The sequence below is a fragment of the Neovison vison genome, chromosome 12 (assembly GCF_020171115.1).
Source record: "Neovison vison isolate M4711 chromosome 12, ASM_NN_V1, whole genome shotgun sequence".
Classification (NCBI taxonomy): Eukaryota; Metazoa; Chordata; class Mammalia; order Carnivora; family Mustelidae; genus Neogale; species Neogale vison.
Window position 1 is genome coordinate 63704835 of NC_058102.1, and position 14670 is coordinate 63719504.

General features: G+C 36.2%; 1 protein-coding gene across 4 annotated transcripts in view; it reads right to left on the reverse strand.

The window, feature by feature from the left end:
• The window catches only part of SLCO1A2 (solute carrier organic anion transporter family member 1A2), a 118747-nt gene extending 107580 nt beyond the window's left edge, over nt 1–11167 (reverse strand). For all 4 annotated transcript variants that reach the window (XM_044227851.1, XM_044227852.1, XM_044227849.1 and 1 more), the window contains exon 1: nt 10840–11167. The gene's annotated coding sequence lies outside the window, so the exon portion shown is untranslated. The remainder of the gene's footprint in view (nt 1–10839) is intronic.
• Between the last annotated feature and the right edge of the window lie 3503 nt (nt 11168–14670).

Here is a 14670-nt window from a genome sequence, read left to right on the forward strand (position 1 = left end):
ATCTGTGTCATTTTCAGGCTAATCAAGTAGGTGAAAGACCTATATTTTTCAATCTTCCTCTTTTCCTCTGCTGCAGCAGTTCCTGATGAGGAGGCCTCGACCAGGCAGGAGCCCTGAGTGACTTCATGGCTAACATTTCTACCAATCTGTCTTGGCCATGGTGGACATCCAGAAATAAACTTTTGTTTATCTTTATCTTTAGCCTACTATAATACATAACTTTTATCTTTAGCCTACTATAATACATAACCAAAGTCAAACTTTCACCCTCCCTAACAAAGCTGCTTCTCCTGTCAAGTCCACTGATTTAATAGGAGCATAATTATAATCATTCTCCCACTGTAGTTCAGTCTTGAATTATCACCAACTGCTCAAAGTCCTTACTCCAATATTGAAGTCAGTTACCAGAACACATGTAATTGAAAGCCTTCTTGCTACTAAGGTATGTTTCTTCTTTCTTCTTCCATTGACAATAATGTAACTCCAGCCTCTTTACTATAAGCCAAGACCTTACAGAAACCTGCAGATAGTTCTCCAACCTCCAGGATTTTCTGGCATTCTGTACACCAACACCAGAATAAGGTTCCTAATGCACATTCCTTACTCATCATCATTGTTCTAAATCTACGAAAGTCTATCAAACTCTTTATCCTGACATTCAAGTCCCACCATAAATTAACCCAATCTTCTTTTCCAGCTTTACTGCACATCATCTCACATTATACATTCATTCCCTGCCAAATCTTTGGTGGTTTTATTTGTTCCTGTTCCATCAGCACCTATCCTTTTCTTTTCCAGTCTCTGTCTCTTCCCTCCAAACCCCCAAGCTGAACAACTGTCCCCAGTGCAGGCTTTTGAAATCTTTTCATGACAAAGTCAAGATCTTTCATCACTCCCTTCCTGAATATAATTTCTCCACCCACTGAGTGATCATCACACTTTAAGGATATCTTTTCTATTCAAAATAAATACATAATTTGAGTATTATTTATTGCCTCTTTATTGTATTAAAAATACCATATTGTTATGTTGTTGCTGTATTATTTGTGTGACTAACACAATTCTTTCTCACACTACTAGGTTCCTAAGGGCAGAAACGGGACTCAAATATTCTTCATTTCACAAATTTTCTGTTTTACAAATGAGGAGCTTAAGCCTATTTACACATTCTGGAGAAAGGTATGCTACTTGAGTAGTTTCTGTTTTCTGTCCCAGATATTATACTGGCATAGAGCTTAACAGTTAATTCTTGTCTTCTGAAAATGATTTGACATTTACCACCAGCATCTTTTGGTATGGAATGTGCTTTATACATACCAGAACATATTAATTATGGTTTTCTTGTCTTGAGTTACTAAACCCTTAAGAAATGAATTCCGTCACCCAAAAAAGTTAACAGAATATTACACAATTAAATATTTAAATTCCATAAAAGTTATTGGGATAAAATCCTTAATTTCCATATTAAGTGAGATTAAATACTTCCATTGAAAGTGGTTTTTCTGGTGGAGTGGGGCAGGAACAAATAATTATGTTTCTCAATTTATTATGAGAAATGATAAAATATACTAGCATCCTTCCCTTTCCCATTATGTATGTATGTATTTATTTATTTTTAAAGATTTTATTTATTTATTTATCAGAGAGAGAATGAGTGAGAGCGAGCACAGACAGACAGAGTGGCAGGCAGAGTCAGAGGGAGAAGCAGGCTCCCCGTGGAGCAAGGAGCCCGATGTGGGACTCGACCCCAGGATGCTAGGATCATGACCTGAGCCGAAGGCAGCTGCTTAACCAACTGAGCCACCCAGGTGTTCCCCCATTATTCATTTAGACTATACATTGAATTCATAAACAAATTCCTTCTTTTAAAGATTTTATTTATTTATTTGACACCGAGAGAGAGAGAGAGAGAGAGAGAGAGAGAGAAAGAGATAAAGAGAGACAGTACAAGCAGAAGAGGGATCAGCAGACACCCTGCTGAGAAAGGAGCCCAACATCGGGCTTGATCCCAGGACCCTGGGATCATGACCTGAGCCAAAGGCAGATGCTTTAGCAACTGAGCTACCCAGATGCTCCAATAAACAAATTTCATAAACAAAATTTAAATCTTGGCCTGTTGCTTAAACTTTGAAAATTATTTAATATGTTATTATTTTTATGAGAATGTGGTGTATATTGGTCATTTCTTCCAATGTGGCTCTTTAACCTACATTACTTGGAAAATATTTATAATAGCTAAAAGGTCTCTATGTTGAAACATTTATTGATGGCTCATAATGAGGTAACAAAGAACACAGTGAGTCATAGTGCTGTAGTATTTTTAACAGAAGAAATTAAGGCTCAAACACACTAGAAATCCATCCATCATGACGCTCAGACATTCCTTGATAATCAATCCTGAGAGTTAGTCAATCAGAAAGAAGTGGATTGGGGCGCCTGGGTGGCTCAGTGGTTTAAGCCTCTGCCTTCAGCTCAGGTCATGATCTCAGGGTCCTGGGATCGAGCCCCACATCGGGCTCTCTGCTCAGCAGGGAGCCTGCTTCCCCCTCTCTCTCTGCCTACTTGTGATTTAAAAATTTAAATTTTTAAATAAAAATTAAAAAAAAAGAAAGAAAGAAGTGGATTAAGTATTTATGCTAAGATTTATCAATTTAGAAGCCAAACAGGAGCTAAAGTTTTACATATTAACGCCATTTTTTTGTGTGTACGAGGCAACATGTGAATTAGCAAAATAGCTATATCATTTGGCTTATAATTAATATCCTTAAGGATGTAAACTGTCATACTTTATATTATCTGGGATTAGGGCAACTCTCAATGATTCCTTAAAAAATTAAATATATTATGACAGTTATTAATACTGCAGCTAGTATTTTTCTTCTGGGGATTCAGAGATCTTTTCTGCACAATGGCCACTAGGCTCTGCTATCTAAATACTTTCAGTTAGAATTCTGTAAGGTGATCAGGTGATAATAAGAATACAAATATATGCTTTACAGATTACAAGGTGGATCACCAACTTTTTTGGCGGGTGGGATAAGATAATACTTCTTAGTCAAGTAACTGAAAATTCTAAAAAGGCAAATCTATTGGTAAAACTCCATAGTACAGTTTTGGGAAAAATCCAACACATGCTTTTGGGCACCTGTAGAATGCTGCATTATTTAAAGGGGCTTATTCTTAGGATAATTATTTAAAGAGGTTTATTCTTAGGATATACTTAAGAAGTATATCTTATATACTTAGGAAGGAGGACTTTCTAATAAAGTGTTATTTTTCAGCTGCTAAAGAAATCACTGGGTAACAAGTCCAGTAAAGAGTCCATGGCACTTCGAAGGTCCCTTGGTCATCTACAAATGGCATGAAATACACCTACGTTGGGTAAGAAGTGGCAAATTCTTTAAAAATTGTTGTCAGATTCTTCTCCCCTTGCATAGGAGATATCAGCAGTATCCATGATTATTTCAGACCTGCTATTTCTTCACGACAGTGTAGAAATTCTTATGAGGTGAAAATATAAACTACTATATAGACCAGAGATTTGAATTTTGATGTATCATTATTGATCTGAAATCTTTCGTGTAGATCTTAGAAAAGATAAGAATACACATTCCTCTTACCATGGGGCATAGGAAGCTCTTGTCTTTCTCAGTGGAGGGAACCGCCATTTTGTTGCTGATCACCAAAATAGGAGATTTACATTTGTTCCACACCAACACCCCTTGGAATGACTAGGGGAGAGCTGATGAGAGTGTGTCCTCACTAAGGCTTTACATTAGGAAAGCTATGCAGCCTAGAGTTATGTAGACTTGTGTGACTATGATCAAGTTACTCTGAATCTTCCTTTCTTCACATGTGACATGAAAAGAATAATTCAGAGATTGGCTGTGAAGATGAAAAGAGATTGTGTCATTAATGAAAATAGCAAGGAGTTTGGCTACAAATCTGTCCTGTAATAAAAGCTGGTTTTCTTCCTTTCCCTGAGAAGAAGGCTCCTCTCTCCCTATTCTCTCCTGTCTTCCCACAAAGGCCACCTTGCCACAGCAGAATGATATTGGGCTACACTTTGTAAAGGGGAGGTACCTGCCCACAGTAGAACTAGGAAGGTACCTGAAGAAGCATATAACATGTTTCTGTTTTTTTGTTTTTTGTTTTTTGTTTTTTTTTAAATAACAGATACTCCATCCTACATCTGAATGTCCCTATCTATTTATCCATCTCAGCTGTTTATCCACTCAGTGTTTGGTACAATGTATTTGTACCCATTAAATGTGAAGCACTCATTGCCTTCCCATTTAGAACTACATATATGTCATGCCTACTGTGCTCCAGTTGCTATTTTAAGTTTATTCAGATGCATTGTCTGATTTAATTCTCATAAAATCCTATGAAATAAATACTGTTATTTCTAGCTATAAAGTAGATAACTGCTGGAGATGTACTGTACAATATAGTGACTATAGTTAATGAAACTGTATGTTTGAAAGGAGCTAGGAGAGTAGATCTTAAAAGTTCTCATCACAAGAAAAAAACATTTGTTACCAAGTGTAGTATGGATATCAACTAGACATATGGGAGTGATCATTTCTCAATATATACATGTATTGATCATTATATTGTACACCTGAAACTAATGCGGTGTTATATGTCAATAAAATCTCAGTAAGAAATACAATCATTATCCCTCTTTTGCAAATGAAGAAACTGAGGCTGTTTGACCTTGAAAAAGTCATTTCACCTTCTTTTGCTTCAGTTTATGCCAAATACAATCCAAGTCAAATGGCAGAGCCAAGATATTAACCCAAATATTCTTCATTCTACACATATGCTGAACACCTATTCTATGTCAGGCACTCTATAAAGTGCTTGGGATGCATCAATAATCCAGACATCAAAACTGCTATCCTCATGGAAGTGGCCTCACAGTTTTGGGGTTGTGGGTACAAGAGTTGTGTTCTTAGCCACCATGTTATACTGTTTCCTCCTAAACTCAATTCCCCCTAAACTAACTCTTAATTTGTAAAATCTTTTATCTCCCTTTCATAGCTTAACAGACTAAATTACAAAAATTTTGAAGAAACCAAAATTCTGTCCAGTCGGAATTAGGAGAAAAAAGCCTCTATTTTATAGTACCATGTATACACACATGAATATATATTATATACACACACATAAGTATGTATAAATGTATATATTATTGTTAATTTTCACAAAACTCTATGAGACAGGTATTGTTATACCATTTATTGATAAGAACTAAGGAGCAAAAAAATGAGCTGACATAATGCATCATTTCATTCTGCAAAAGTAGATAAAAACAATAGGGATTTCTTTGCTGTCTCAAAACAGCTGCATATTTCAAAATAAAGGGATTATATATCTTTAAAAGAAAATAAAGGGATTATATATCTTTAAAAGAAAATGAAGCAACATGTCCAAGATCACACAATTAATAAGGGTCATTCCAATAGTGGAACCAAGGTTTATCAGACTCCAAGGTCCAGTTTCTCTACATCATGTCCAAAGAAAAATATTTTTATTCTAATTCCACTGTGTCCTGTGGTTTATTTTATGTAGAACCCTGCCAAATAAGTTGGTCTTGGAACTGGATAAACAGGTCAGACAAAAGAATAATGGGACAAAAATATCTTTTCAAAATATGAAGAACTTGTTTGATGTTGAGAATAACAACCTTTACTCATTATGAGATAATTTTGTCTTGTTTTTATTTTGGTTTTTAAGGTTTCAACTGAAACAAAGTTTGAAAATCAAACTTATTAATTATTTCTAATACTGAGAGATTGCTCATAGCTTTTGATTCCCTCTCCTCACCAAATTCAACTTACATTTTCATATTGAGTTTTTTATTGAGACTTTTGTGTCTTTGTTCAGTATGCAACTAAGAAAATTTTCTTTTATGGTGTAACAGAAACTCTGCTGAGTGGATAGGCCTCATTTTGGAGATATTCCACTAAGATCTTTCCCATGAGAGTTCAGACTGTTTTTATCTGTGTTGCTAGCACTTCTCTTGTGTATTAACCTCTGTATGCTTCACACACTCCACAACACTGGTCATCTAATTTGCTTACCTTGCAATATTCTCCCTTCACCCTCTGGGAATCTACCTCCAGGTTCTGCTCAAATACCACATTCTCCAGGAGATCTCTTATGATCCTTTTAGCTCTTCTCTGGATTTACACAGACTATTATCTGTATTATTCTTGGTCACTGAATAAATGTTTATTCAGCTCACTTTAGTATCTAAATATAATTTAGTGGTCAGAATTTCAAGAATATCTTGATGATGTTCATAGTTTCAATATTGTATTTTCATTATATAAGCATGGGTGTTATTTCCTCGTGTAGTCTATAAACTTCCTGGGGACAAGGATGTAGGATGTTTGAGTCATCTCTGTAATCCCCACAGTAATTAAGCCTATTACTCTAACATAACAGGCACTCGATGTATATTGGTTAACTAAATTTACTCTATGAAAAATGAACAAATGAATGAAGGAGTGAAAATAATATAAATTTATGATATGTGTGATAAAGTGAATTATGACAGCTTACACCCTTTGTTAACAGGATAATAATTGGAGGGTTTTATTAAAGAGTAGGAATAAAATATGCAATGTACGTCACCTATCTCGGGTGAGTGATAGCTATTACAGCCATGGTAAATGCACACAAAGAAAAGAACAATATGGTATTATAGTGGGGGCTTTTGTTATTGACAGCAAACAAAAAGGATTTAAAAGTGGGGGGGGATAAAGGTAGGTTACAAAAGTGGGCTCAAAACAATGAGGAGAAGTGTTCAAAGAAACAAAAAGGGAAATAGAATAATGACAATAATCTACTCAAATCCCAAACAGGATTTGTATCACAAGATACCTTTCCTGCTCCAATTACCAATATGCAAAGGCATTTGCCTGCACAACCACATCTAGAATTACAAAATTTTGACAGAACCATAAAAGATGCAGATTCTAAGAATCCACCCTCTTTGCTGTGAGAAACATTCCTTTTGTTACCTAGAAGAAAGGTCATGATCAGTAAGAAGTGGCCCACAAATCCTTACAAGAAAAAGGCAGAAATAGGCAGAAACAATATAGAAAAATCACATCTGGTAGAATTTACCTGGGTTGGAAGTAGTTTAGAAGAGTAACAGGAGGGGCGCCTGGGTGACTCAGTGGATTAAAGCCTCTGCCCTTGGCCCAGGTCATGATCTCAGGAAGCCTGATTCCCTACCTCCTCCCTCCATTCTCTCTCTGCCTGCCTCTCTGCCTACTTGGGATCTCTGTCTGTCAAATAAATAAATAAAATCTAAAAAAATAAATAAATAAAAGAGTAAGAGGAACTTCTAAAATTTTTAAAGGATGGAATTTAAGTAGTCAGAAATATTACCACATATATAAAAAACTATATTAATAAATTCAATATTTTTAAAGTTGAAATCAAGGACAAGAATTATAAAAAGGAAAATTAATTTTTATCAAACAATTATAAACAAATAATTATCTTTATTTTGATTATTCTATAAACATGTGAACATGGGGCCTATGTAATTGATATGCTGAAGTACTTTGTGTAAGCTCACCTGAAGGCATATAGTTGTGATAAAACTGTTGGAGATAATTGACTTTATTTTACTGAATACATGCCTCCATTTCCAGATATATGAATGACCTGAATAAGCAACAAGCCTTATTTGAGCAAAATTCCAATCCCAAGTAGCCACCATTACTGTGATTTGAAATCTATTATTTTGCATTTTAAAGGCTTTTTAGTTCAAAAGTCCCTCGATAAAAGTCAAATCTCTTGACAGGGAAATCCTTCCTATTAACTAACACCTAGTTGAAGTATGTTAACAGCTACCTAAGAATAAACCCTGGAGAATGGAAAAGGCCCCTGAAGGCAAGAAAAGAAGGGTATTTGGGAGGAGTGGGGGGGGGTTAGTACTCTGGTTGCAAGGAAGAAAAGGGAGAAGGAGCAGGAGAAAAAGACATAAAAGGGTCCTGGTTACCTTACCATTTCTCCAGTGGGGCTTTGAAGCCTATATTCATTTGTCACCATTTCTTGCACACTGTTAGCCATGACAGTGTTAAAAATACCAATTTTACTCTGTTATAAGGATCCTAAATGTAGCCTAGGTCAGTAGGGTACAGAAGGCTGGCAGGAGGAAACAGTGAAAAGAGCAATACAGTGGAAACCTTTTGTTTCTCTGAAGCTTCCTCTGGCTTCCTCAGACAATATCAGATCCTTGGGAATCCTTTTGTCCAGAGTCCGCCACCTACAGAGAGTGATCTGGAAAGAGGCTCTGAAACAGAACCAAATTCTTTGAGAACCTTAGCATTCAAAGTCAGTTTCTGGAGCTTTCTTTGAATTTGAGTTTATGATTAATATTTGTCTATACCCAGGAGATATTGTCCTTAAGTGTGTTCAACTTCCATAATAGAAAAGTAAATTTAAGCATTTCAAGGATGTCCTGTTGTCATGGTGAAGAAAAACAAATCAACAGGACATTGGAAGCTACCACAGTAAGGCTGCTACTGTAGTGGGAAGGGTGGGTTTTGGAATCAGGCTGACCTTTATTAGGATCCAGGCTCTTTTCAAAACTTTGAATACATTTCTTAATTTCATTTAACTGCAATTCTTTCATCTACATATGAAAAAGATATCATCAAAGGATAGATATAATGCATGGAAAGCACTTAGTATATAATTTTACCTGGCTACACTACATTTAGGAAATATTAGCTGTGGTTTTTATTTTTTAAAGATTATATTTATTTTTTTGAGAAAGGGAGTGAGAGCACAAGTTGAGGGATGGGTGGAAGAAGAAAGAGAGAATCTCGGGCAGACTTCCTGCTCAGGGAGTCTGGAGTCAGACCAGGGCTTGATCCCAGGACCCTAAGATCATGATCTGAGCCAAATGAAGTTGAAGGCTTAACTGACTGAACCATCCAGGTTTTCTGACATTGTAGTTCATACCAAATTTAGATATTAAGTAGTCCTACCATTTAGCCACATTTAGCATGGATTTTTACACCAAGATTTACAGCATAAATAATAGAAGTATATATACCACATATGACATAAGTAATACTAGCAAATGAAGAAAAAAAATCACACCTACACTGAAATAAAAGAAGGAGGATAGGAAAAGAAACTAGGATGTTTTCAAAATGAGGTGCCTCTTCTGGGCTTTTCACTGGGTATTTCACTGGTTGTTTTTTCACTTGAGAATCAAATAAATTCATACAGTTTCACTGGATCACCATATTATATTTTCCTAAAGTAGATGAAATCACGGATTGTTACTGCCAGAAAAATTTGGAAGACAAAAAATGTTGGCCAGTCAAACCAATATGGAACCTGGTCTACATTATCCAGTTCTTTTCCTACATTAGCAACACAATACAATTTACATCACACATTTAGGCAACATTTTGGAACACCCAGGGTCCTGCTGCCACATCTGAATTAACTTTTAAACCCAAGTAACCTAAATACCTCTGATTTTTCGGGACTGCCAAGAGACCATCTAGGTGGATCTTGTCAGGATTTATAGAATTGGCTCAAGTAGGAAAAATCTAAATCTTTTTGATGGATTCTAAAAAGAATAGACATCTACATGAGATGTAATGAAAAATGAGATAAATGATGTAAAATACCTATGAGAAAGCCTGACATAAGTTTCAATCATTGGTAGCTCTTGTTACCTCCATTGCTAGACAAAATAACTAAAAGTTGTCAAACTTGAGCTTCATCATATCCTTGTTTTGCCTCTAGGTAGCTATATTAAGTAACTCTTTCTTTTTTCTTTAATCTCCACACCCATTGCGGGGCTCAAACCCATGACCCCAAGATCAGGAGTCACATGCTCTTCTGACTTAGCCAGCCAGGTGTCCCTCTGTTAAGTAACTCTTAAGACATTTTCTACTTTCCTTTCTGTTCTCATTTCAGAGAGAGGACATGTAATCCTATTTACATCCTGTCTTTTAAGAAATAAATAGCTATTTTGAAGGTTTAAAATACTATCTAAATTTCTGAAATTAACATCATTATTATAAATGATAAATTCTACTTAAAAAAATCTCCCTTTATAAAGTGGCCCAAATTTGACTCATGTGCTTTGACTGTGCTTACCAATCCCTATCCTGACATAGATGACATACTTTTAAATCTAAATCTATCCATGATTCATAAACATGTCTTCAGACTAGATGGTAAAATGTTATGTGTGTGTAGAAAATTCTTAAATAGAACTAGCCACAGTATACTGACATAAAGGGAGGGTTGAAAGAAGCCAAATATATAATCCTGGTGTCTACCTGAGAAAGTCTATGTTCACTGAAAGGGATGTGTTATTGAAGAAAGACTTAAAAGTTGAAATAATCCACCCTTGTGCTCCTGAGCAGTATTTGTGTTTACCTACAGAAATAGATTGCAAGTACAAGTTCCCTGAGCAAATGGAATTTATGAAATCACACAAAATGCCTTACTCTTTCCTCTGTACTGCCTATAAAATTTACTTTATGGAGCCAGTTCTTTTTCTGATACTGAATGGAATCTCAGACAGGTTACACTACTTTCTGTTGAATTTCAAAAGAAAAAAAAGTCCTCTGGTCATGTTAATCCCACAAAAAAGGAATTTGAACTTCATTTAAATTGCAGCTTCTTTCCTCCCTATTCCCTACAATAGGAAAAAAGGGTTCTGGTTGTTTCTCTCTGTTCTCTGACAGCTTCTCCTGGCCTCTCTACCCAACCCCACTCCAGCCTTCCCCCCCACAGTTGGACAAGGTTGCTTCTGTGACCTCCAGAGGTGAAACTTACATGAGGGATGTTAACAGGGCAGCAAATGTCATCCTTGCTTTCTTTGGCCTGCAGAGTTATTTAAAACAGACTCTCCTGGCCTTTCCGTGGGTCTTTGGAGATGCTCCCCTTCATTTGTGAACACTAACTTGCAGTGTCTTCAGCAAGGTAAATGCACTTCCTCTGACAGTCCACACAAGTTCTTCAAATTTTTACGTGCACCGTGCACTTTTAGCCTCTTTGCTGAGGTCTCACCACTGCTGCATATAATCCAATCAGTCCAGATGTAAGACAGACCCAAACTAGTGCCTGTTGGCCCACCATTGACTGGGATGTTGCTCCTTTTCAAATGTAGCCCTTGCTTCCTTCCACCTCCTGGCAGGAGGTTCCACCCACAGCCTTGCCTTCTAGACTTTTTTTAGCATGAGTCAGACACCAGTTCCTGTTTCCTCCAAACTGCAGAAGACAAATATAAAGTACTCTGAGGAAACTTCTGAAAGCCATGCTCACCAGGCTCGAGGTCAGGCAAAAGAATACTTCACACTGCCCTGAAACTGAAAAAGATGGTAGGCACCTGCCTGAGAAGATGCTGAAAACTTCTGCATCACTAATTTGATTAAAGCAGAAAGCCATGAGCAAAAGAAGTAGGTAAACAAGTCACTGGTACAAAACAGTCCATTACTACACCCAGTTAAAATGAAAACGTAATATACGATAAACAACACAGTAATAGTTCATCAGGAAAAATACAGTTTCTTTAATAAATGATATCAGTATCATAATTAGATCTCTATCTGGAAAGAAATAGAGTGTTAGCCCTCCTGACTGTCATGTTCAAAACCAAAAAGAGCAATGGATTAAAGATTTACTGTAAAAAATAAAAATATTTTTTAAAAATAGGAAAAGTGTGAGGGTCAGGAAAATACTCTTAAAAAAAAAAAAAAAAAAAAAAAACCCAAACCAAAGAAACAGAAAAACAAGGGGCAGCTGGCTGGTTCAGTCAGTTAAATGTCTGCCCCTTGATTTCAGCTCAGGTAGGTAGGTCATGGGCTCCATGCTCAATGGGGAGTCCTTCTTGAAGATTCTCTTCCTCTGCCCCCACTGCCCCCCCAAAATAAAAAAATAAATCTTTAAACACACACACACACACACACACACACAGCGCTATAATGGAAAAAACAGAGTTGACTGTGTAATATTACTAATTACACAAAGACAAAACAATATAAGTAAGGTAAAAAGAGAGAGAAAAAGAAAAGGTTTAAAATACATAAAAAGGCAAAAGTTTATATCTCTAATGTGAAAAAAGAACTCTTACAAGTCGATAAGAAAAGAAAACAAACATGGGTACAAGCTGGGTTTTGTACAAAAGAAAATGCAAATGGACCAAAAAGCTTATAAAAAAAACTTTTTCTAAAAGATGCCAAATCTCACTAGCAGCTAAGGAAATGCAACTTGAAACAGCACAATACCCTCATTTTTTTCATATAACAAACTAACAAAATTTTTGAAAACTCATAACATCGAGTGGAATGGTGTATAAAAACAGCAAAGTTGTGAATTTTTTTCTGTGATGTCACTTTTGGAAATCTATTTTTAGAAATAGACATATGACTTTCTAAGAGATATGGTCATGAATGATTTAGACTTATGTGCTGACCTAGAGGAATGTTTATGGTACACAGTTAAATGAATACAGCAACAAGGTAAGTCATATATATAATGATGATCCTATCCATATGACTAAAAGTAGGTGGAACATATATATATAATGTATATAATTATATATGTCATATATATTTTTATATGAGTATGGAAAGAAATATAAATGATATATACCAAATTGACTTTTTATATTTTTGTGTTATTTGGGGATTTTAAAAAATAACTTTCTCATTTTTTTTTAAAGAAAATAACTTTCTCGTTTTTTTTTTTTAAAGAGAGAGCGGTGGTGAAGGGGGAGAGAGAGAAGGAAAGAGAGACTCTTTTTTTAAAATTTTATTTATTTATTTGATAGACAGAGATCACAAGTAGGCAGAGAGGCAAATAGAAAGAGGAAGGGAAGCTGGCTCCCTGCTGAGCAGAGAGCCCAATGCGATGCGTGCGGGGCTTGATCCCAGGACCCTGGGATCATGACCTGAGCCAAAGGCAGAGGCTTTAACCCACTGAGCCACCCAGGTGCCCCAGGAGAGAGAGAATCTTAAGCAAGTTCCACACAGGGCTTGAGTTCATGCCTGCAGGATCATGATCTGAGCTGAAACCGAGTGGGATATTTAACCAACTGAACCACCCAGGTGACCCTCTCATTTTTTAACTTTGAAAGAAAACACCAATAAGTGTGTACTGTGTGTGTGTATAGTATAGAAAACTAATGCTCTAGGATTTCAGGGGAGATAGAAAGAGGGATATGGAAAACAGGGGGCTTGAACAGAATGAGAAGGGTTTGGAGGAATTAGATAACCAAACGAGGGTCTTTCAGACCATGGGCAAAGCAGGAGGAAAGAAATATTATCTGGAATCACTTCGGCTCACTTCAAATGCTCTAAACCATTTGTAACTACATATTTGAAAAAAGTCAACGTATATATCCATATATTTGTGTGTGAATAAGCAATATTATTATTATTACATGATCTAGCATTACACAGAATATTTGTCACTGTCGGGAAATTAGAGACAAGGTAAATAGAGGATCCAAAGAGTCTTATATATCTGAATATTAATTTTACCTTATATTTTTTTCAAGGCAAAAAACAACTGAATTGCAACTCACAACAACCCAAATAAATGAGCTCCCTTTACCTTTTCGTTGACCATCCTCTCCATTCATTGCTCCTTCTATACTGTAAGATCATCAGATTTTTTAAAAAGTACACATTGAGTAACCAATGTGTATAAATCTCTGCACACATGTAATACAAGTGGAGCTTCTTGCCCTGCAGTGAATCAGTGTTATATAAGTAAAGGGAACTTTGTTTATTTAAGTTTTAATCCTTTGATAAAATTTCCTTGGCTCTGAGGGTTATTTAAAACTGGTTATAGAAAAGATTAGTCACTTGGAACCAGAGGTTCCTCCCTTGCAGTTTTTCTTCACAGTTAACCCTCATGTGTCTGTGGCTCTGACCATAACATCACATTAAAAGAGTAAAGACTCACTCGGTCAGTGAGTAAATAGTAAGTTAATAAGTATTCAACTTGCTAAGTCTTCAGTATTTTTCCCTTGAGCCTTACTAAGGCTTACTAAGCCTTACTTTTGCACCTTTACTTTGTAAATCAAACAATTACTGATTAACTCATTTAGTATAAATAAAATGCTAATATGTTGACCATTAGTTCAATTTTCTGGGTGACTGGATAGCCTCAGAAAAGATGACACTGGGACGCTTGGGTGGCTCATTCATTAAGCCTCTGCCTTCGGCTCCTCATGATCCCAGGGTCCTAGGATGATGGAGTCCTGCATCAGGCTTCTTGCTCTGCAGGGAGCCTGCTTCTCCCTCTGCCTGCCACTCCCCCATTTGTGCTCTCTCTCTCTGACAAATAAATAAATAAAATATTTAAACAAGCATACAAACAAAAAACAAACAAAAATGATAATACCAAAATAGGAATAAACTTGGAAGCAATAAACTTGGAACAGTGCTGTGGACTGGAACATATATTTCTATAGGGTACCACCAACATTTCTGAATAGTAGACTGATGGGAGAAAAACAATGTTTACCAATTATTTCATTGTTAACTTGCTACCCAGATTGGAGGAGTAAAAGATTAGGGGCTATGTCATGTGCTGAGGTGGTCATATCCAGGTAAAATGGATGAAAGATGAAAGGATGGTTGGATTAACATGCTACAC